General features: G+C 42.3%; 1 protein-coding gene and 1 long non-coding RNA gene across 2 annotated transcripts in view; both read left to right on the plus strand.

Annotated features, from left to right (window-relative positions):
- The first annotated feature begins 3,189 nt into the window (after positions 1-3,189).
- LOC111262327 (uncharacterized) lies at positions 3,190-12,610 on the plus strand. The gene is made up of 2 exons (XR_002681528.2): positions 3,190-3,314; positions 12,201-12,610. It is a non-coding gene; the product is annotated as an uncharacterized LOC111262327 (long non-coding RNA).
- A 3,370-nt stretch (positions 12,611-15,980) lies between these two features.
- LOC111262326 (dopamine receptor 1) overlaps positions 15,981-21,827 on the plus strand; it is a 62,226-nt gene continuing 56,379 nt past the window's right edge. The window contains exon 1 of the mRNA XM_086969035.1: positions 15,981-16,703. The gene's annotated coding sequence lies outside the window, so the exon portion shown is untranslated. The remainder of the gene's footprint in view (positions 16,704-21,827) is intronic.

Below are 21,827 nucleotides of genomic sequence, written 5' to 3' on the forward strand. Positions count from 1 at the left end.
GCTCTTCTGTTGCATTATTAGTAGGTAACAACGTTGGGTCAAGTTGTACACACGGTACATGTGAACCATCTTTGGATATGAGAAATTTGTCGCAGTCCAGCGAAGTAAGCTATTATAAGCTATGCACATTTCACAGTGCGACAAATAGATTTTTTCCACCGCGCAACGGTATAAGGGAGAAGCGCATAGATTGTCTGGGAAGAACTAGCATGTGGCTTGCCCAGGGCAAAATCGATTTAATGGTGATTGCTCATATAATCAAGGTAGAGGAACCGACCCAACTAGTAGTTCCTATCGTACATGGGACAGTTCCAGGTAGGCTATCGTTTGTTTCGATTAATCGCTCAACGATGGTTGAAATATAAGTGTCCATTTGCTTGAGAGGAACCTGTGGATTAAAGATTTGTTTCGAGTCATAAGTATCGGAAGGGATAACCTACAGACACGGAACAAACCTAAATTTAGCTTAGTAAAGTTTTCAATAAACATTTCTTGCACGCAAATGCTTTTGATTTGTCACGAAATCAAGCATGTTTCCTTTTCTTTGTAGCTGTATCGAGTTTAAGCTTGAAGAAGTAAATCGATTAATACTGAAAAGGCTGTCCTACGCTGGGGGTTTCTCGCTCCCCATGTCGCTCCAAACGCTTGACGGGATGTTGAATTAAGCTTTCATAATAAAACTTTATCACTGCTCACGGTAGAAAGGCAGTCAATTGGTTTCTCAACTAGAGTAAGCGGTTTTGTGCCGTAGTAACGTCCAGAACACTCGCGCAAATATTGTTTAAGTTTTTTTCGGTGACGACACGATTTATAGTTCCGTCTTAAATTCGAACAAAAGTTAAACAAAATAGACTCATCTTAGGATGTCATTTTGCATTAATTGCTATTGTTATCAATTGAGTAATTTTAGACTGATCAAATTATCCTGCTCATGAGCTAATCGTTAAAACGGAAACGTTTTTTTTTTTTCTTTATCATGCTTACAGGTGAGGGACTGTCGTGACCCTGAATACTCAGAGTGGTTAGCTTGCTTTCCTACCTAACCATTAAATTAAACTGCATGACATACTGTACCTGCACCTATTTATGGATTAAAACGCTGTTTGTACCGTTATCTATGGAACAAAGCTTTATCTTTTGTTACTTTAACGAGCACTGAAAAAGGAGCAGCTAATGCTTCCTAAGAAATCCAGAGAGGAACGCATGACGCACCAAGCAGCAGGCGACCATTGAAGCTTAGTCCACTACCGCACCGCGATTCGTTCAGCGACTAGCCCTCTACGTCGATCCACCACCTGCCAGTCGTGGGCTAGCTGAGGCGACGTTTCACTGCTCAGTCGTATGAAAACTAATGGCTCGGGAAGTTTGGAGCTGGAAGGCCTCGGGTCGGGTTCACCTATGCGGCATAGCTGCGGCAGTGGCTGAGGTCGAAGTAGTGATGCAAATGCGAGTTTTAGCAAGGTTTAGCAACCTACTTTAGAAGGGTAGAAAGTACAAGTTTAGAAGAAACGACCTGTCGCCGCTGAACAGAAGATGGCATATGTCATCAAAGTTGAACTCCGCGCAAGCCGTCTAGTGGCTGCACAAGTGGGAATACTGCTATTTTGCAACCTAATCAAAAACCCGGGTCAGGTTAATTTCGTTTGTCGTGTTGCCGAAGAAGGCTTTAAGTTTAAATCAATATAATGTATAGAGAAGTTCATCGTCTACTTGAGTATTGGCGTTGCGCAGGCCATAGAGGTCCTGAAGAGCCTGCTCTCAACGCCGTCGTCTCGCGAATGACTTGTACGCTAAATAGCTACAGAGCGCGTGTGCTTGATCTAATTTGTGGGACTCCAGACTAATATTTGATTTCCCTTGGTTGTTGCTGCTGCTGCTATTGCAGCTTTCGGATACTAGGATCTATCCCACGCAATGCAGACAGGAGCGAAGCTCAAACTCGTAGTGCATCTAATCCACCCAGAATATTTAAAGCGAAAGTGAAGCAGCAGAAATACAGTTTATAATACGTTGGCGTAGAATGAAGCTAGCTAAATCTCAAAACTTATGAAAGGTCTATCTTTTTATCTATACGCGATTAAGTAGAGATGCGGGAAATGGAGGTAACCTAGCGCGCTTTACCTGAGTTGTTTTCGGCTTTCCTTCAAAGGCACGCAGCAGTCAGGTTCTCCACCGTTCACGTAGAGAGTCTACGCTGCATCGGCGCCAGTCTAAACCGACGAACTCGATGAAGAAACGCACTGCTAGATAATATAATGAAGAAGAGGAAAAGGTTAGACACTACAACCGCGAGGCTGGTTAACTCGAGCGGCAGAGTTGGTGCTGTCAGTCAATGCGAAAATCCCTTTCGCAAGCCTTTGCTCAGTCACGCAGACGCTTATAAAGTTGTTCCAGCTTCAGGCCACTTTTTGTGCACGTACGGCCACCGTAATACCATTGACGGACAAGAAAAAAACAACGACTCTTTTGCTTTGTTGCGTTCAAAGAAGGGTTAAAAGATTGTTCAGTCCAGCTGTTTATACGATGTTCCATCAACAGTAGTAAAGGTGACTGGCTTGCAGAGAAGTCGCTGGTGCCGGCGGCGGCTTTTAGGCTATATGCCTGTTGAACTGGTCTGATATCTGTGATCTGATATCGGCAAAAAATCTTTTTGGTATTGGGAATCCGTACTCCACAAGCCCACGACGAAGAGCATGTCCCTAATGCTAGTTCTACTACCATTGTTCCGCCTCGGATGCTTCTGCTGTTGCTATTTAAAGTTCTGAGGCAAATAGGCAGTTAGCCAAATAGGACAAATAGGCAAATAGGACAGAAAATTAACGCGCGTCGGGAAGGAAGAGGAAAACGCATTACGCTGTAATGCTCAAGGTATCGGGTGAAGCATATTATTAAGGCAGCATTGGGGCATGCTTAAGGCTGCCAGTGCCAGTGAGCCCTTTCGCAAGTAGATCCTCGACTTCGTTCACCTAAAATTAGTTACGGCATCTGCTTGGCTTCCATTACTAACCCTCAGCCAACTCTCGCTACTATATGAGAGTAATCGGAGCAAACGACGTTTTTCCCTTTTTTCTCCTTTCTCTATTTTCACTGTATGAACTAAAAAAAACGTAATTACAAAGAAGGTTTAAAAAACAAACGTAATTCGTAAAAAAAATGAGCCCAATTTCATTGTTTTTTTCTTTTAGGTGCAATGGAGACGACGGTAGTAAAGACTGCAAGACTCCGACTTGTTCAAAATCGCTCGCTATTAGAGCTGGCTTCTTCTTTTCTAACACATTAAACAGGGCCTTCTATGGTTGCGACAGCTGAAGGGTGTACGTAAGAACCGATAGTAAAGCAAATCTGAAATGTTATTATTTACTAAAGCTTGTTTCCTCAGTACTATAGAATGCTGTTTTTTTATCGAACCACAAACATGTTTCTCTGGACAAACGATAATGTCATCATCATTCTTCATATTTACCCTCAGGCTCTAAGCGTTTCCGACCACTTTCCTGAATCCTCTGTCGTTGCAGAATAGCTATATCTGTTGATAGGTAACCTAACGAGAATATCATAAAGGTTAGAAACTAATAAAAGTAGGACGTATTCACATAAAGGCTTCAATCTATACCGCCGTTGGTGACAATATATGATCGACAGCCACACGGGCATCCAGCCAATTTGCATCCTATTTTTGCTACAGTTACCCCAACAACGACATGAGTATCGAAGCACGGACAAAATAGCGCACCTCGAAGGCGCTATATCGATTCCATTAAAATGTATATAAAATTGATTGCATATTAAAAAATGCTAGAATATATAGTGCGATTGGGCGTACGTTTTGCCATACACTGGCGCTTGCCTTGCGTGACAGATACGCTGACCTATCGGTGGCAGGCTCCAGCAGGGATTATCGGTTAGATGTAACCTTTTGGATTGAGAGCTTACTGTTAACATCTGGTGCTGGCACAATGGTATCACTCTGAACGCACGAGAAATTCAGTAGCATATAAGGTGAGACCGACTTGGGCAAACGTAAGACGGGTGCCAGAGAAGACAGACTGTATAGACTCTTTAAAACATCTACACAAATAAATGCATTTACATACGTGCACATTTACTTCTTATGGCGGGTACAGTTTAACCTAATTTTTCGACGACATTAAGAGGCAATCTATTACTGGGCTTAGATAAGATTCTGCCCTATCGATAATCAAATATAATTTCGTAGATAGCCCCTTATACGTTTGTCTCTGTCATATCCAACTAGTCTGATCGCATCCCCTTTGCGATGCGTGCGTATCTGGGTCTAATAAGTTCAACTATAGGAGCTCAGCCCAGATCGCGGACAAACATTGAAGTCCCCTCAGCCGAATTAGCCAGGTGGACACTTTCAGCGATAAGTGCAGCCCATCTGCAAGCAGCATGTATTTAAGCTAAATGTTCCTTTATTTAGTAATAAACACTGGAAACTGGGAAAGCCGGCGCCTCCAACTAAAGACAGGTGATCGATATTGAAGAGTGATTTTGCTGGGTATTCAGAACGTGCTGAGAATTGTGAGCGGTAATAAATGTGCTAAATAAGGAGTTCACAATTAACAGTCGGCATTGCATTCAAGTGTAGAGGTTGTTGCACCCCTGGAAATAGTAATCCTAAATAGCCTGCTTTGACGGCTCAGGTTTGTCAAGCTCGATATGTAATAAAGGCTATTCAATAAATCCAAGTAATTTTTTGCGATAAGCTTTATAATTACCAACGTCAGTAGGTAATCTAATGGGTAAGCAACGTTGATTATGTATAGCAGTATCGAGTATAGCTGCTACAGTTTTTAATATATTAGGAATTTCAAACAAGGCTATTTATAAGCTCTGCTACCTAATAACGACCCAACTCCCATAAATGGCACCTGCTGCCCAAAGCGAAATCGTCAAGGAGTTGAACTAAAATTGATGTATGAAGCTTCACTTATGCATAATACAAAATTGGCAGTAATGGCCCGTTAAAACAAAATCTATCACGTGGCTGATACAGCCAAGGCTTTAGATCGTTTCGAGCCTAACGCGAATTCAATGCAAGCTGCTGTATCTTTTTGAAGCTTACGGGAGCAGAATATATGCACGCCTCCCTGTTGAAATATTCATTTCGCAGCACAAGGCCTTCCGGGAGAAATACAAGCAGGTTTTAGCCCACACAAACGTCGCAAGCCCGTAGCTCTTGGGTTAAAAAGGTATTCTTTTTTTTTTTCATATCGCACAGATGCCCCACAAACAGACGGAACCCATTTTGCGTGAAAATCCACTATTGTTTCTAGTCAACGCTAGATGCACTGAAGGTTTGTTAGGACATGCGATTAGTATGTCTCGTTGAGGCTACCTAACACAAAGGAGAGTATTATACACCAGCATGGAATATTGATGCATTGTTTTTCAATTAGCTAATATTAGAAGAAGAGTATATAATGGCTCGTGAAGCAAACCACTGAGGAAGCTAAACGCATTTAACTCATATAGTAGCAGTAACGTAGCATAATTACTAAAGGAAGCTTTGCTTCTGTTCGCTGTAGCTTGATGTTGGTCGAAATAGATTGTTCTCTTTTGAGTCCATTCCATGTTTTAGGTGCGCATATGCGCACGTTCTATTAGCGTAACGCAGCTACTACTACATGGGGCATTTGCCGCAAACAAACGCGATGAATTCGATTGGATGGCCGGTCTGTCGACCGAGACCGACTGTTTGTAATGCAGCTCAGGTTCCGCCTGGCAGAAGACAAGAAAGCCCCTCAACGTTTTTTTGACAGACGGAAGCATAGCCCGCCCTAAAAGCTGTACGATGTTTTGACTCACTATCTAACCGAGGGTCGTGGCCTACAGGCATGGGCCATGGGCAATCTGAAGTTAGCTCGAAGCAGCAGACACCGCAAATAGCTTTGTTCAAGTGGGCATGGACGATCAGGGGCTGTATTGCGTTTTTCGTGTTACAGGCGTAGGGACCTTTTTCTTTGAGGCACATGACTTCCAGATCAGTTGCGACGGTCTGTTTGTTGGCTGAGCGTGCGCACGTAACTGATTGGGCGGAACAATCTTTTGTTTCTCTTTGCCTTTATTACGTTGACGCCAAATCGTCGGTGACAGGCGGGCGACGCTTTAGCTGTCTGTTGTGGCCAAGCGTAACGCCTCAGCAGAGCATCTATGTGCTACGGTAGGTAGATGTCTGCCTTTGTTTCAGGTTCTGTCTGCCTGCCGGTCGGCCTGTTCACGCTCCTGTCTGTTTGTGCGTCCGTTCATCTTTTATGTGGCCTTAGTGGGTTAAAAGCCGCACAGTCCTATAGCAGCTATTTACCCTGCTGCATATAAAGACAATGGCAATGTGAGACCAGATGGAGAAGCAGGTTACTGAAGCGGTAGCATACTGAACAACTTCGCCGAGTGCGCTAGTGCAAAGTCAAAGGATGCTTACCAACTATGACTGGGTTAGTGATTCAAGACAGGATGAATAATTGTTGAGGAAACAGTGACTCGAGTGCTGCCAACCATTACTAAAATATGTCCTTGACAGTTGGAAACAGACGGACTGGAGGCGAACTGACGTTGTTGTCCTAAGTGGGTGTAGCCTGCTTAGCCTGGCCGCGATGTACGTAGTTGAGTTCGAGCTGCTGCGGCAACGGGCGACAGGAAGATAACTATTCTATGACAGGCTTCTACTTTGAATGGAGATGGTGGCGGTTCTCAAGAGAATATCTAAAAGGCACAGGGGGTTACGTGGCGTTTCTGTGTGTCTGTCTACAAGGGACGCAGGATGTGGGCTGCGAGGAACTCTTAGTCATTGATAAATAGACGATGCCTCGTTGCCCTGTGAAGTGGAATGTGTGTTCACGCCGGCTACGTTAGCGTTATCATTGTTAATATTATTACCATCATCGTCAATGACCTATCCCAAATACAGCAGCGATATTATGTCGAGGCAGCCGTCAATAGATGACCGCATAATGCTATAGGAAACGAAATTGCTACATTTAGGGTATTTGCGACGGTGACTTTTGTGCGAGGAAACGGTCCGAAACGTTGTACATTGCAGCAGGAAAAAAAAAGCCTTGCGAAAGATGGCCTACAATTTCCGGCACTACTAATTTTTTTTAACGAGCGCTTGTACTGGTGCGGGTGATCGACGGCCTATCATTGCACAAAAAATTGTAAGGGCGTATAATTAATAAAAAACATAATTTATGGTAAAGCCCACCTTTGAATGTCTTGAAACAAGTTAATATGCATACGAAAATTACGTAGGATAGAAATAGACCATACATATAAGTATTATCACCTATAATAATCTCCAGCACTACCCTTTCAACTCATAATGATCAAGACTGGCACCTCAGGGTCTAGCAGGTCTGTTAGGAATATATATATATTCGGTGTTCATCACGTTAGGTAGAGGAAGAACTTCATGGGCCCTTACAAGAGCTTGTGTATATCTAGCTATTGCGACGAAGCTTGGCATTTGATGGCCCGCGCAGTTGTAACTTGGATAATTAGGTCTAATATTTTCAATATGTGAGCATGAATGCTTACCCTCTGACCGTGAATGGTTCTTGGCCAGAAACTTTACCTTATCATATTAACGAATGTTTGCAATCTAGTACACTCTTAGCCCACTGCCGATATGCGATCCTGTTAGTGTAGAAGACGACTCAACAGTGCCGTAATCATAGCGAGAATAACAAATAAAAGCATTTGTCCGACTTGCCGAGTTAGAGATTAAACAGCTCCTTAAAAAGTGTGTACGCTATCCTAACGGAGAAATATAAGAGAAAAAATGTTTTATAGAAACAGTGTGCAAATTTCTGACGGCCGACGTTAAGAAAGCACTAGTCAGGCCATGCGATCCGCCATAGGTGGTGTCTGTCGATTTCAAAACAGCTTTTGGCTCAACGGCCAGTAACAAGGTTATGTTCATGGTGGCCGAGATGGTTACCCATTTAAACGTGCTTAGCCTTCTCGCTACGGTTTTACAAGAGAGCATAACCATTGACGATGGAGTAACCAAACTTCCGCCTGCCGCAGAGGTAATTGACCTAGCTCAGCGAAACAGCCTATGACCATTTTAACCTTCGTTTTGCTAGAGACCCTATCGGATCAAATAAATTAGTAGGAAAAGTTAATCCAAGTTATCTTGTACGGAAACGACTTAGTGATATATCGCTCGAACAAGTTCTGAGTGCGAAAACCCTAACCCAGTCCTACAAGCAGTCATAGATTTAGGGCTAATCGTAAATTCGACCGAGAAAAAGGCGGCAAAGCCTTGAAGGACAAGCAGAACAGCGGTTTCTGACATATTGTACCTTGCCAGATCGCTTCTTGCCTGTGCTGACCGATTTCCGTACCGGAGGTTGCTCTTTTTAGCGAACAGGAGATCTTTCATCGCGCACGTCTCCGAAGGATTCAAAAAGGTAATGTCGACCGCTTCAGCGATCGGATCATCTCATCGTTGGTCGCTCGCAGCCGCTTTTAGATTGTTCGACTTCAAGGTAGCTCTGATCGCAATGCATATGCACCATTTACGAAAATCTTACGATGAAAAATTTCGAAGCTTAAGTCGCACCAAAGCCTTTTTCGTCAAAAGAGCATTGTGAGTATATATAACGACCTAAAATTGCCTTGTGTATCTTCTTGCCGACCTGCCAGTGCTATTCAAAGATCTACGTTGTCACCTTGAGCTCTCGAAAATGTAAACCTTAAAGACCAACTTTAAGAACTAGGAACAGAAATTCGCGGAGGTCGATAGAGATTTCCTTGAGGCGGGTGCGATGGAAAACAACGAGTGAAAGGGAACAAACCGGCTCAACAATCATATACTCACTAGCTTTGCGATGTATCGATCCTATCGCCTCTAGGTTTCCACAAGCTTGACGATATAAGTACGCGCTTTCGGATGCGGGACAATTTAAAATGAATATCATGCGGCTCGTTATCTGGCATCTGTCGAATTATTTCTAATAATTCAACAACACTTGTATAACCCATGTGGGGCAAAGTGTTCTATCAAATAGCATTTTGGATAACTGGATTTCTTTGAGATAACTACCGTAGTTTTACTTTATCTGTGCTTCATGCGACAGTCACAACACACCTATGGGATTCTCTTTTAGATAACCACAACGAACAAATAAATAACAGCAAAATCATAGGATAAAACCTATCCAACTTAAAAAATGTTATTTTCTTTTTTTTGCAAATTGTCCTTCTCGAGCGTACACACATACGCCTGTAGCATACAAGGTCAATATATGCGCTGTAAACGACGCGAATACAAATCGGAAAGGAAACTCTTTTAAATCTAGTTCGTGTATAAAGCGAATGGGAGACGGCAGAATATAATAATTGTTATTTACGATTACAAACGTCAATATAGACCTATTACCAGATGTTGGCACAACAACTAATACTACAGTATTCGTGCCTGGAGTATCCTATAGCTATTTCACGGTTCCAATCAAAAGGACAGAAACAAGAATAGTTAATTAAATACTATTGGGGATTCGTTTCTGCCTTAGCGGGCCGTAGAATGGCCAGAGCAGAGGTTTATCCTAAAGATAACTCTAACCATCTGTTAGCCTCCATAGCAGTAACAGCGCCGTATGAAAACTCGTACGACTCGGACCGGAAAAGAGAGAAAACTCCAAATATATTATATCAAATTTTGACTTTATGCTTAAGTAAATGATCGTGACTGAAAAACAGACAAGGTTCAGATGACTATGGCAAACACTAAAGGAGCGGATCTTATGCTTCTTTGGAGGCCAACTGTACACAAACGAAATGGCAGGTCGGAAGGGGAGTCCGCGTCACAGCGTACGGGTGACATGTTTGCGTACTAAATTTAAAGACATGTGATGACCTAAGTTTGAAACTGGGCGTAGACACACGTTGCTGTGTGCCGAGCCATCCGAAGTTATGCTTAGAGCTTAACTCATGAATAAAAGAAAAATTCTGTCAAAAGCCTAATTTCTTATTGGTTCCTAGGTTTTTCGTGTTAGCATAAAATATAGAAACACCAGAAAACTCTGTCTGTAGCTGTTACGCTTATTTAACTGTGCTCTGGTAATCCCTGGATCATCCAACAAAAGATCCAGAAAAGGAAGAAAGATGTGGCAGTATACATTTTCACTATTCAATAATTTATCGAACACAGTGGTTAATCAACCTGAAGTGAAGCGAGAAAGAAATGTAGCAGTACTCGTTGCACATTATAATTCTATCCTAAGTGACTGTTACCCTACGAATGTGATAATACACAGCTGGATCAAAAAAGCTATCGGCAAAACACCAGGATCTTCAGATCCAACTCACCTGTTTGCTCGTCATGCACAGGCCTCGCATTTGAAGATGTGTTTGTATTTTGCGTTCGCCTTGAGGTAACTAATCCATGGTTATTTTCTTGAGGGAAAATCAACATTCATAATCATGCATCACGGCCTGTACTAAGAATGAAATTAAGTGTTCACATTGGTGCCTATGCTGTAGAAGGTTAAGCCATAGCGAGTGTACAAAAAACTTCTTCAATGGCTTCGTGACGGACGAGGGAGCCTTGAGGTTTTTATTCTGAGTGATCTTGTACAGCGACCGGAGGCGATGATGTAGAAAAACCTATACAATCCATGTTCACGGGAAAATTAAACATCCAACACGAGCCCTGTCGGATAAGTTTAAAAAATTATTTGGAGGTGAGAAGACTCCCATCAATGGTTGTGCCGAACGACCTTGAACTTCAAGCAAATACAGACCCATCAACAATGTCTTAGGAAGCCCTTAATGCACTCAAACGGCAGCCGGATTTACTCTAAAGCCTCATTCCAGGTGACAAGGTGTGGGTTTACGTATATGATGCGGGGACAAAAGCAAGATTGTCTAGGTATCTCTTTGAAAAGTACTACAAGCCGCAGGGTCAAACACGAACTACTTTCTCACTGTGTGTTCTGACTAATAAGAAGTTGTGCATTATGGAGTGGATGCTGGATTGTTTTAGTGTTAATGAAGCGTATTATGTAAAAATGCAGAAAACATAGGCCTGAGCTTTGGTAGAGCATGTCATGAGATCTCTGCCACGATTATCTTCTAACTCACGTGTAGGTGTTTCTGTTACGTTTCACAGAAAACCGCAATTTCTGCGTTTTCCTTAGTTACCGGATCTAGCCTCATGTAACTTTTCGTTTCTTAAAAGCTCAAGCTACACCGAAGAGGGGAGGATCTTCTAGAGTAAAGTGAGAGCTAAAGTTCATTCTTATGATTGAATTCGAAAACAGTTTTAAAATCTGGTGAAAACGATGATGTACGTGTATTATTGCATTCAACGACGACTACTTGGCAAAGGATAGGTGGAATTTGAACGATGTGGGTATAGGCCGTGGCGCAAAATCTAATTCCCAATATTTTTTGACCCACTGGTAAACAAACTGGGTCATTATGAGGGCACGATAGCTAAAAAAGTTTATTTTGTCCCTCTTATTCTGTTTATCATTCTCTATATTTTTCTTTCGTACACACATAAGCTTAGCATCGAATTAAGAAAGCGGAAAGACGGGAAGTCAGGAAAGGTCTAGCGTGAGGCATCTAATGACAATGTTAAAAAGCGGACCAGCGACCGTCCAGAGTCATGGGCTCATGTGAAACGTAGTACAAGAACAGGAGGTGAGTGGATAAAACAAAGGCGGGGTGGGAGTTTAAGACAATGAAAGAATTGAAGGGGATCAAGATAAAGATGAGGCCGATGTAGTCATGGAACGGATGCATAGTCTGAAACGGCAGAGACGAGTGAAAGCTAACAGAAGAGTGAACGAGCATCTGTTCCAAAGGCGAGAAAAACGGGACAGGGAACTGAAATTAAATTTTTATGGATGAATTATTTTGTGTGGTTCATTCTGTAAAAGCAAACGGAGCAGAGAAGAAATCAGTACATATACGTAGTCAAATCCAGGCATATGGGCGTGGAGTTTTTCTACGTACAGACGCGTACACATGCACACAAACATACACAAAAAAGCATAAGGGGCATAGAACACGTCGTTGTTCTCTCGTATGCCGGATCCAGCCGGCAGAAGTGAAAATGGTGGTGTCGAACCACACTGGACTGCTCATAAGCCAAGCCTATAAAGATTTTCTTCGAAAGCCTCTTGCTGGAGTACGTTATTAACAATGTCGCGATTTCTTTGCATTCGCAGGTGAAAACTAATCGAACCGATCTGACTTGTCACAATGAGAAGATTTTCTGCGCGCGCCCGCAAGCTCGCTGTTTTACTGCTGCTATATACGTCGCCTAAATAGATATATTAGTTCATAAGAAAACGATCTTGTTTAGAGCCAATTTGCAGAGAGTTTTCAGTTTAATGAGGGTTATGTTATAAGTAGGCCGAATAGACAGAATATCAGGTATAGCCGTCGCTATACCTTTCGAAATTCGGACCGATGTTAATGGACTATAGGAGAGGCCAGTCATTTTTTGTTAGTATGAATAGTGCACAATTTATTCTGCAGCAAAACGCAAGCGTTCGAAAAAAATGATACACTATTGCCTTGGAGACAAGGTAGAAAATTAATACAAAATAAAAATCTATGCCAGTAAGCCTAATAATATGTGTAGGGGAGTTTGTGGTTCGATAAAACGCTACGTTTATCTATCTGCTTTATTTCAAAATATTTGGTTATAAACGCCCTTGTAGTAATTTCACTCTGTTTAGCTACAGGTGTTCAGGCAGAGTAGTATTGTACGCTTCCCTTTGCACTCAACGGTTCAGGCTTCAGTAGTTCTTAACTTCTCCATAGATTGCATGTACAGATAACAGTCATCTGCTAGAAATCGTAGCTCGATTGGTATCACGTCCAAGGTAGCAGTTGTTTTTCTGTCTTGGTCTTCCCGATTGATCGAGCAGAAATGCAGACGCAAAGACACAATTATAATAATACTGAGGAGGAGTCATTGATGTCGGATCGGTCGGATCAGTTAATGTCCGGTAAAGCGTCACTCCGCCCGTGTTCATTAGGCAACAATTTAAATCGACTAAGTTTGCATCCCTACGCGGCCTGTTTCCACCAGGGCTAGCAGAGAGACGGGTATCATCGGGGGTCGGGAGCCATGCGGTTGGCTAAAGAACCTAGTGGGAAAACCCTACGTAAAAAGTAGGTGACTTCGAGTGTGCAATGAAGTTTTAATTAACATATGCTGATACACATTCTTGGCCCTTTGCGCGGCCCCAGCCCTGTGGATTAGGGTGCCATAATCAGCCCTTCGACCACAACCCGCGTCCTGGTTCTGCGATTCAAGGCTAGACGGCCAGTGTCGAAGGAGCGCTAACCACGGGTTTTGACTACTGCTGTTTGTTTCAATGCAGCACCAAAGCGTTGCATGTTGAAATGCTCAACTAAAACGAACCGTTCTGCCTTTTCTTAAAGCTCAGATTCTTCTAGAAGTAACATGAACTATACTCGACTCAAGTAGTCACAGACACATAACTATGCGCATATAAGTAAACTAACACAGGCACAATTAGAGCTCAAAAAATCTATCCTTGGTGCTTTCGTGAACCTGAATAGCCATGGTTCAATTTGTGTGCTCCATGGGTTAAGATTATATGTAAAGGGGCACGCAAACTACACCTACAGCAGATGCCATTACGACTCTGAACGTCTAGATTATTCTAACTGAGATAGGATTTTTAAAGGTAAACCACATTTTGTTAACCATTTAGTTAACTTCACTAACCAATTTTTACCTTATCTATCCCTTCAAACGAAAATTTTGAACGAATTTTTACATTTACGTGTGAAGTTTGCCCAATAGGCAGCGTTCGGTTTGAGTTGAAACTGGCTCTCAAACCCTTGCGCCTTGAGACCGTTGATGAATTGTGCCCCGCCAGGTCGTCACCCGTATACCTGCTTTGAAGCGCATTGCAGGACGTAGAACGTAACATAAAAACATGACGGCATTATGTTAAACCGACATTACTGTGTATGGGATTAGCTACACATAGTTCTTCTAGCCTCGTAGCATAAACTGTGTGATTTCGTTGAGTTCGGATCTCAGTTTAGTTAACACCCTGTAACTATTTTCTTTTTAGTGTATTTACTGTTGTACAGCTGAGAGATTGTTATGAAGCCTATGCGCGGTGCACACGAAAGCAACAAACGATAATGTTGGCTGCCACAAGCGAGGCCTAACTTTAATAAGAAAAAAAGAAGAAACCATGTGAGTACATCTGTACAAGTGAATACTTCAACACGTCCGTACTACAATACATCTAGTTGTATGAAGAATAACTATATTAGATAAGCGTATTCTCGCATTGGCTGAATGACAACCATCCATTTATCGACTTTGCAAACCTATTATTAGGTATTTATTGCGTCTATTGGTCTTTCCTAGAATTTGCCATCTCACGCTCAATCATCCCGAAGGCAATATTGTAGTCGTTCTCGTATGCATGCGGCAGGGTTAACATCAGCATTAACTTGCTTGTTCACTGACAACAATTATCAATCGTCGCCTTGCGTGGTTAGCTCTTATAAGCCAAGGCCTTCTGACTCTGCTAAGGCCCCGTAGGCAATGTCTTTGTCCTCTGGCCTAGCGTCAATTTCTTGCGTAGAGCTATAAGGGTAGCATAGATGTTATAAGCAGCATATTTGATCGCAGTGGTAGACCCGAATTATCGGGCGCCGTGAGAGCAGCGACTCGTTGTGGCTGTGCGGTACGGGGACTGGTGGCGATTGAAGCACAAAAGAGGTCTTATAGTCGAATAGGAGAAGCGCAAAGGCTAGCGGCCAAGTACCCTTCATCATTGTGGCTGTTTAGATAGGTAGCCATCCTACGATGAGTTGACTGAGCAGAACATGCCGAAAAACTAGGTTTTCTGCTAAAAACAGACTCAAGCGGGATTAATGTCGATACCTGTCCCGCTGCTTAGTAAACGGTCCTACAACGAACAACACGTAATTGAGCACTTTGCGGAAATTGAGTCACCCGCTTTGGAAAGGGTTTGGAGCCAAAACTTGCGTTTTTTTTTTCCGTGTCTTGGCAGACGCCTCTCTTAGATTCTAGCGTGCTGACTGTACACAGATATGGACATTTGTGCTTGACATGCTTAGTGGTAGCAATGACCGCGAGTTTGTGTTGTCGCAACAAATAAATATTATGGGATGTGTACATGTAAACGTATGGTCCTTGCCTACGTTGCACTAACCACGTGCAATGATCAAATAAAAGCTTGCCTATACTTCAGTCAGTGAAGATATACTGGACCAAGAAGATCATGATGAGATAAATAGTTTTCTTTGAAATTATTGTGTAGACGTTCTGTCACCGCGAGTTGTCGCGCTACACAGAAAAAAATTCGTTCTAAGAGCTCATTTCCTTCCCAAGGTGAAAAAAGTCCCACAGCGGCTATCAACAACATTGCATAGATAACAATGTGCGCAAAAATAGGACGACCTGTCAGAATACAAGATCAATCAATGATAAGATAACGAAGTAGGCATCAAATGGATTCTGAAAGTGGAAACCTTACCAATATATTATTAAGGTACATGTATATGTCCTCGCATATATAAAGTATGGATAGGCTCATAAAGTATATAGAAGTATGGGTGCCATAGGACTGTCGATCTGTGGGACGCAGTTGCATATGGAGCAGAAATCAAGTTGAATATATAGTGACCATGATAAGCCTAACAGACGGGATGAATGGCGATTATGGTAGCAAAGCCATTGGCGGCTGATAACGCCTACCTGCTACCTACTAAACCCTATCCAGAATCGATCATTTCGATTGCTCCCTGAAGGCTCGTTGCAGCTAGACGGTGAGGATAGACGACTCTCACTCACCTTAAATGGTCTTTTGGAGCACGACGCCAAGGCAAGCCCTAGTCAGTGTACATCCTCCGTATTCTAACATTTCGGTGCACCTTTCCACACCTTTCGAGTATAGAAACCGCGTGCCTTTGAGTGGTAGTAGACAGCCATACCTTGCGGAATTCCTAATACTGTTGCAAGATAACAACAATTGACAGTGGCGAAATGTTGTCCTAAAACAGATGAAGTGCCTGTCGTTCTGTTGACCTATGTTTGAAGAAGCACAAATTCCTATTCCAGTTCAAAAGTTGACGATGCAATAGAGAATATACTAGTGAGCCTAAGCGCAACAGTTGCTCTGTCAAGCTTGACTTCTTTCATCGTCACGAAAACTTTTAGCCTTGCATGTCAGGTTTCCCTGATGCAAGGGGCTTATATCCACCCTTCAACCACTGTTAAATTAGTGGAATCCGGAAACTCAGTACGGACTTTTTTGTGATCGTGCCGAGGAGAGCGACCAGTGATCCCATAGCTACTTTTACACCACGATCACGGATAGCTGCAGTTTTTCAAATTGACCATTTAATCTTTGTCATGTTATCTGCCTTTAAACGTGTTTAAACGAAAGTTCCAACATGAAAAAAGACCATTACATGAGATAAAAGGACGTTTTCGTTCCATACGAGATGGACCTGCTACAACCGCCATTGCAATATATTCCAATGTAGAAAACGAGAAGGCTAATGTATAGGGTTTTTTTTAAATGATATTCTATGCTCCTCTTCGTGGATAACCCAAGAGAATTGTTCAACGAGCCAAAAAACGAGCCTGAAAAGGGTAAGCAAGCTAAAGCGGCTGGCGGTGGCGGATCTGAAAAAGGACGGTAAGTGGCTATTATTTATATAAGCTTTTTTAAGCTTCGATCACACGACGCCATTCATTTCTATAGAGCACTCATCATTTTTTTTGGCTTTTGACCAAGAAAGGCGGGTCGTTTTTAACAATTCCACAAAAGATCTCTATCTTTCAAGATTGGTTTACATTAAATCACCGTTGCCGTTGGGCAGGGAAAAACGCTTTTCATTCGTGATCCGAGTTCAATATAATAAATATGATGATATTTAGGATATAATAGCAGCCAAATCTGCGTTTAATTTCGCTAAACCGGGCAAATTTTTCTGCTGAGCTCATCTGCGAACTAACATTGGGTATGGGGGGAAAGACTAATGGTCTTTAGCGCCTTCGATGTGTTTTTTAGGCCATCTTTTTAAGACCATCAGCTGCATCTAGTTGGTTTTCTCGTTTTGAGCCTTAAGTGCCCGTCTTTGGTTCGCCTTTGAAAGCTTGAATGTTCTAATATGAGGCTCACTTTGCAAAACTTTATTAACCTTCGACTTCTAAGTTATATCAAAGTTTCGACCTCATTAACTATTGTTGCTAACAGATACATATGTCTTCGTTTATAATCATTGGATCCTGCTATGCAGCGGCATTATCATAGCTATCGACAATGACACTGACAAAACTGGGAATTTTCATTGCTAATTTACATTCCCATGAACCGTATATCTTTGATTTAAAACAGTCTCAACTTAGCTCACAGTAAAACAGAAAACACTAGAAACATCGAAAGAAACATAGAAGCATCTCATATTCAGTGTCCTTTAGATCGAACGAACCAAAATAGCGTCCTTTTCGGTTTGCATCGATGGCCCAGTGCGATTGCGTGTTATGGCCATGTGTGATACGTCATACGGTCCTTTTTGTCTTTACTCCAAAGGCATATTTGTGGTCCAAGTTGCAGTTGGCGGTTGGTGTAAGCTGGTGACTTATTTTTTGCTCAAAGCTATTTTTATTCTCTGCAGAATCGAAAGAGAAAGATAAAACGGTCGTTATTTTTGTCAATGACAACGTACATTTGGCGTCGTTTCAGTCTTCCTTGACGGTTCCGCTTAAATACCTCAGTGATCATATCTTCAACAATAGTTTTTGCTTAGCTGAACCCGAACGCAGTTGTAGTCTATAGTTCTGTACGAGGAGAAAAATAGATGGACGAGCGAATGGAATTATGCCAGCGCTGTTGATATGTTCCTTATTTATTAGTTATCGTAGATGAAATCTGCGCACCTATCTGTCTCTGCGTGTGTGGAAGCGAAGAAGAGGTGTGAATTAGCTCCGAGTGTGATTCTATTGTATTGTATGCCAGGAAACTATGTAGGCATACACTTCTAAAGTTTACAATAGCGCTATCATGACTCTATTGATAGTGACAAGCTGTTTGAGTATATTAGTTATTATCTAATATTTAATGGACGAACCAGACACAACAAAAATCGGGCTGGTTGCGCCGTTGCTATCGAGATATCGTTTGAGCTAAGGTTTTGAAACTAACAGGGAATACCAGCGCACGTCAAGATGCAAAGATCACGAGAGAGAAGAAATCACAAGAGAAAAAATCCTATTCAAGTTCCGTGCACGAACACTTGAGCTGGATATTGTCGTCTGTATAACGTTTGGCTGCTGCTACTTCTGGCTGGATGGCCTGGACGCCATCGCGAACCGCTGCCGCCATCGGTCGGCTTATTCGCCGATCGAACCATCTTTAAGCGCCCGAAAAACGACGTTTAAAGCAACAGCTGCCGTATTAAGAACATGCAACTTTGGGCGGTGCTCAGATAGGCGAAGAGGTCCGTCATCTTTTGATTTAGCTCGCCTCGTCGCCTTCATCGTTTCTTTCTCTATTTCCTTTGCTTCTATTATTCTCTCTGCAACCTCACAGTTTCTTTGACTCGACGCTCGACTTTCACTGCCGGGCTCTTCCACTCTTCTCTATAAAAATCATCATCATCATCATCATCATCATCATATTATTGAATTTGCACCCATCTGTCTCATTTTGCGCGTTCTCGACACACTCCTTCCCGTACTTGTCAGCAGAACTCCAATTTAATCGTTTTTCGCGGTACAGTGCATTGTACTCTAGTTTTTATCTTTGGAACCTCCCTACAACTTTTCTAACAGTGACGCAACTTGCTTAAAACCAGACGTCTCCCATACGTTTTCTCCAATACCGGTTTCAACGGTCCGTTGTTTCATGATGACGGCCGCGGCCGCGGTCGCGGGGGCTAAAACGGTAGCAAAAGAGTATATCTGCTGAATATTTCACAATTTTCTTACTCTTGTGTGTAGTCGTATTGAACCTCTGGCAGCTTCCTTCCATGTCGACAGAACGAGAGAGGAAAAAAAGAAAGATGCAGACCAGGCTTCTATTTGGTATTATATTGTACTTAAGACAGCATTGCAATGGTGCCGGGCGGAGGATAGAGGCGAAATGGACGCCGGCGGAATGTCATGACGTCTCCGATACCCAGGCCCTACTGCCTGTCTGAAAGGCGGCCGTCCGTGTCTCTTTTTTTCCCGTACCGATCCACTGGTTACCACTGTGATTAGCAGGCGATGCGCGGAAGGGTGAACTTGTTAGATTCGATGGCTATGTTAATGCCGTTGTTGAGACCATCGATAGCGAAACTAACACGGTACGACGCTACGAAAGCAACCGGCCACTTGAGAAACTAGCCACAATCTCGAAAAAAAAGTTGCATGGTCGAAATTCGTCTAGCCTCACCAACTGATTTCAATACAACACGAAAGACATTTCATAAAAATAAGTGTAAACAAACAATAAATTAAAAAAAAAAAAATTTTAATTGCAACAGCAGCAACAACAACATTACAAATAATATCGTGACTATGTATCGAATGTTTCTAGCATGCAATATGCTTACGAGTAATGCTACAGGTTGTGTTTTCAGTATCTAGTTGCTACGTGGTCATACGGTACAGGTCTTCGACACAATTATAAAACGTTCAGGCGTAGTCTTTCACTGCCTCTCTATCTCTCCCTAGAGGCCTACACACCGCTTGAAGAGGGATATATGAGACCCACTCAGTAGTAGAAGAAGACGACACAGGTTGATTGACTTAAATGGTCGAGCCGAATAGACAGCAAAACCACCTCGCTTGTGTTACTATATATTGTAATGGATATTTCAGGGAGCACGTACTGTATCAGGGATAGAAAACGTGCGTCCAGAGCCAAGCTCAGAGGTCGTTCCTTATCTTAAGCTCTTCTCCTCCCCTTAAAAATCTGTAGTAAATCTATAGTGACATTCTGTAGAAAAAAGCCCTGACTGCAATCGACTAGTATTGCAGGATATATAAAATTTCAACGTCTATTTGCAGCAAAAGGACGTTACTGATTTTTTTTGAGCACTTAATGCTTTTCGGATGTTAATTGTGGGCGTTTGCCCAGAAAGAGTCGATGCCCGGCTGTTTCGGCTTTACAAACGGGGAAATATGTTTTTATAGCTCTCACTTGTTTCGTCAGGTAACACAGTCTGAACTAAGGACGAGTTGGGTTTAACAGATAGTATGAGATCTGTCACATGCGCTGACAGAAAATTCCACACATACATGACAGCAATACTATCCAGGTTGTTTCAAAAGCAATGTGAATGCGAAACCCATAAGCCTATAAGACCACAGTTAATTTTTGGAAAATAAACTGTGTATTTATAGGAGACATTTTAAATGATTTATCAATAATAACTCACTTCAAAAAGTTGACCTTTAAGTGTGATTCTATCGAAATGATAGGAAAAATTATGTGCCGTCTTCTTCATCGGATAAGGAAAGCTAGCGCGTCAATTTCCACGCTGATACATAATCCAATACGAAATGTTCACTGGAAAATATTTGGTTCATTATTAACGACACAGATTAACGACATTAGCAACGATCTAGCGATTAAAAAATCCTATATTTTAGTGGTTTCGCCGCGCTAATTTGGTGATCTAAGAGAATTTTCTCAATTCCCTAAGTGTATCAGGGCGTGATTTAGTATATCTATTAGAAGACCATCTTCCTACACAGTTGGTTTGATTTCAAGATTATTGGTGCACGGACTTTTATCTGCAGACTTTTTAGGACTGCATTATGGTGGGTCAGGCTTGTCCGGTGCTCGCTCAAAAGGTTGTGTAGAGACAAAAATGCAGCAAGGGCCATTGAAAACGTTGTGTTTGCTTTATTTTTTGAAAACAAAAAAGCTTAAAGTGCGTTTTTTTGATTTGTTAGATTAGACCCAAATGTTTAAATAATCGTCTACTATATCTTTACTTTAATCTTCTTGTGGATCTTCCTGGAATTACCTGGGGTCTGCCAACGGCATGGCAGACCTATAATCAGCTATTAACTTTAATAACTGCAATAGTTTATTTTCTATAATTCCTTATTTTTCGTTCATTACTTAACATTTTCAGTCCACAAAGCCTGGTAATAATTTTTGTTACCGCTGAGATTTGAACCAGCGTGAGCATAGTTGTTAGTTGTTATTATCTGTTATCCGACGAAATGCGGGTTAGCTCGCTGCCATTCGGCCACCAGGAGAAGTGCGGGTTGCCGGCGAGCATACTGCAAGCCAAATCATTCTAGGACCAAGCGGTCAGGTAGATTTTGCTTTTTGGCTTGTGGTAGTCTTTTTCAGGGAAACGCAAGCGTACCGCCTACGTGGTATCGCCTTTATTGGGGTAGTCGTGGTGAGGCGACAGCAATGCGAGAAGCAGCAATAATGTTAGTACTAATAGTACCAATTGTTGTCGTATGTCGTAAACTTAGCGCCGTGATCGCTAACCTAATCCTACACGGTAGGGTACACAAGTGTAGGACGTTTCCTTGTTTAGTTCTGTCCTACGAGAACTAGCAAGTTATTTTCGCCGAGATTCCACCTCGACCACAATGATGCTATAGAATTGCGAAATGAACGACGAAGATGACGACGGCGTTGATGTATTTGCTGGCAGAAATTTCAAATGCGAAACCGCACCTTCCTACTTACGTATTTGCGAACACAAAAAGTGCACGAGTTGCAAAGAAACGTTCCTGCTGCCGCTGCGGCTACAATATGCGATACGGCGCGGATAAAGTATCGTCACGTACCGTACTGGAACTA

This window comes from Varroa jacobsoni, unplaced genomic scaffold, assembly GCF_002532875.2.
Source record: "Varroa jacobsoni isolate VJ856 unplaced genomic scaffold, vjacob_1.0 scaffold_648, whole genome shotgun sequence".
Taxonomy (NCBI): domain Eukaryota; kingdom Metazoa; phylum Arthropoda; class Arachnida; order Mesostigmata; family Varroidae; genus Varroa; species Varroa jacobsoni.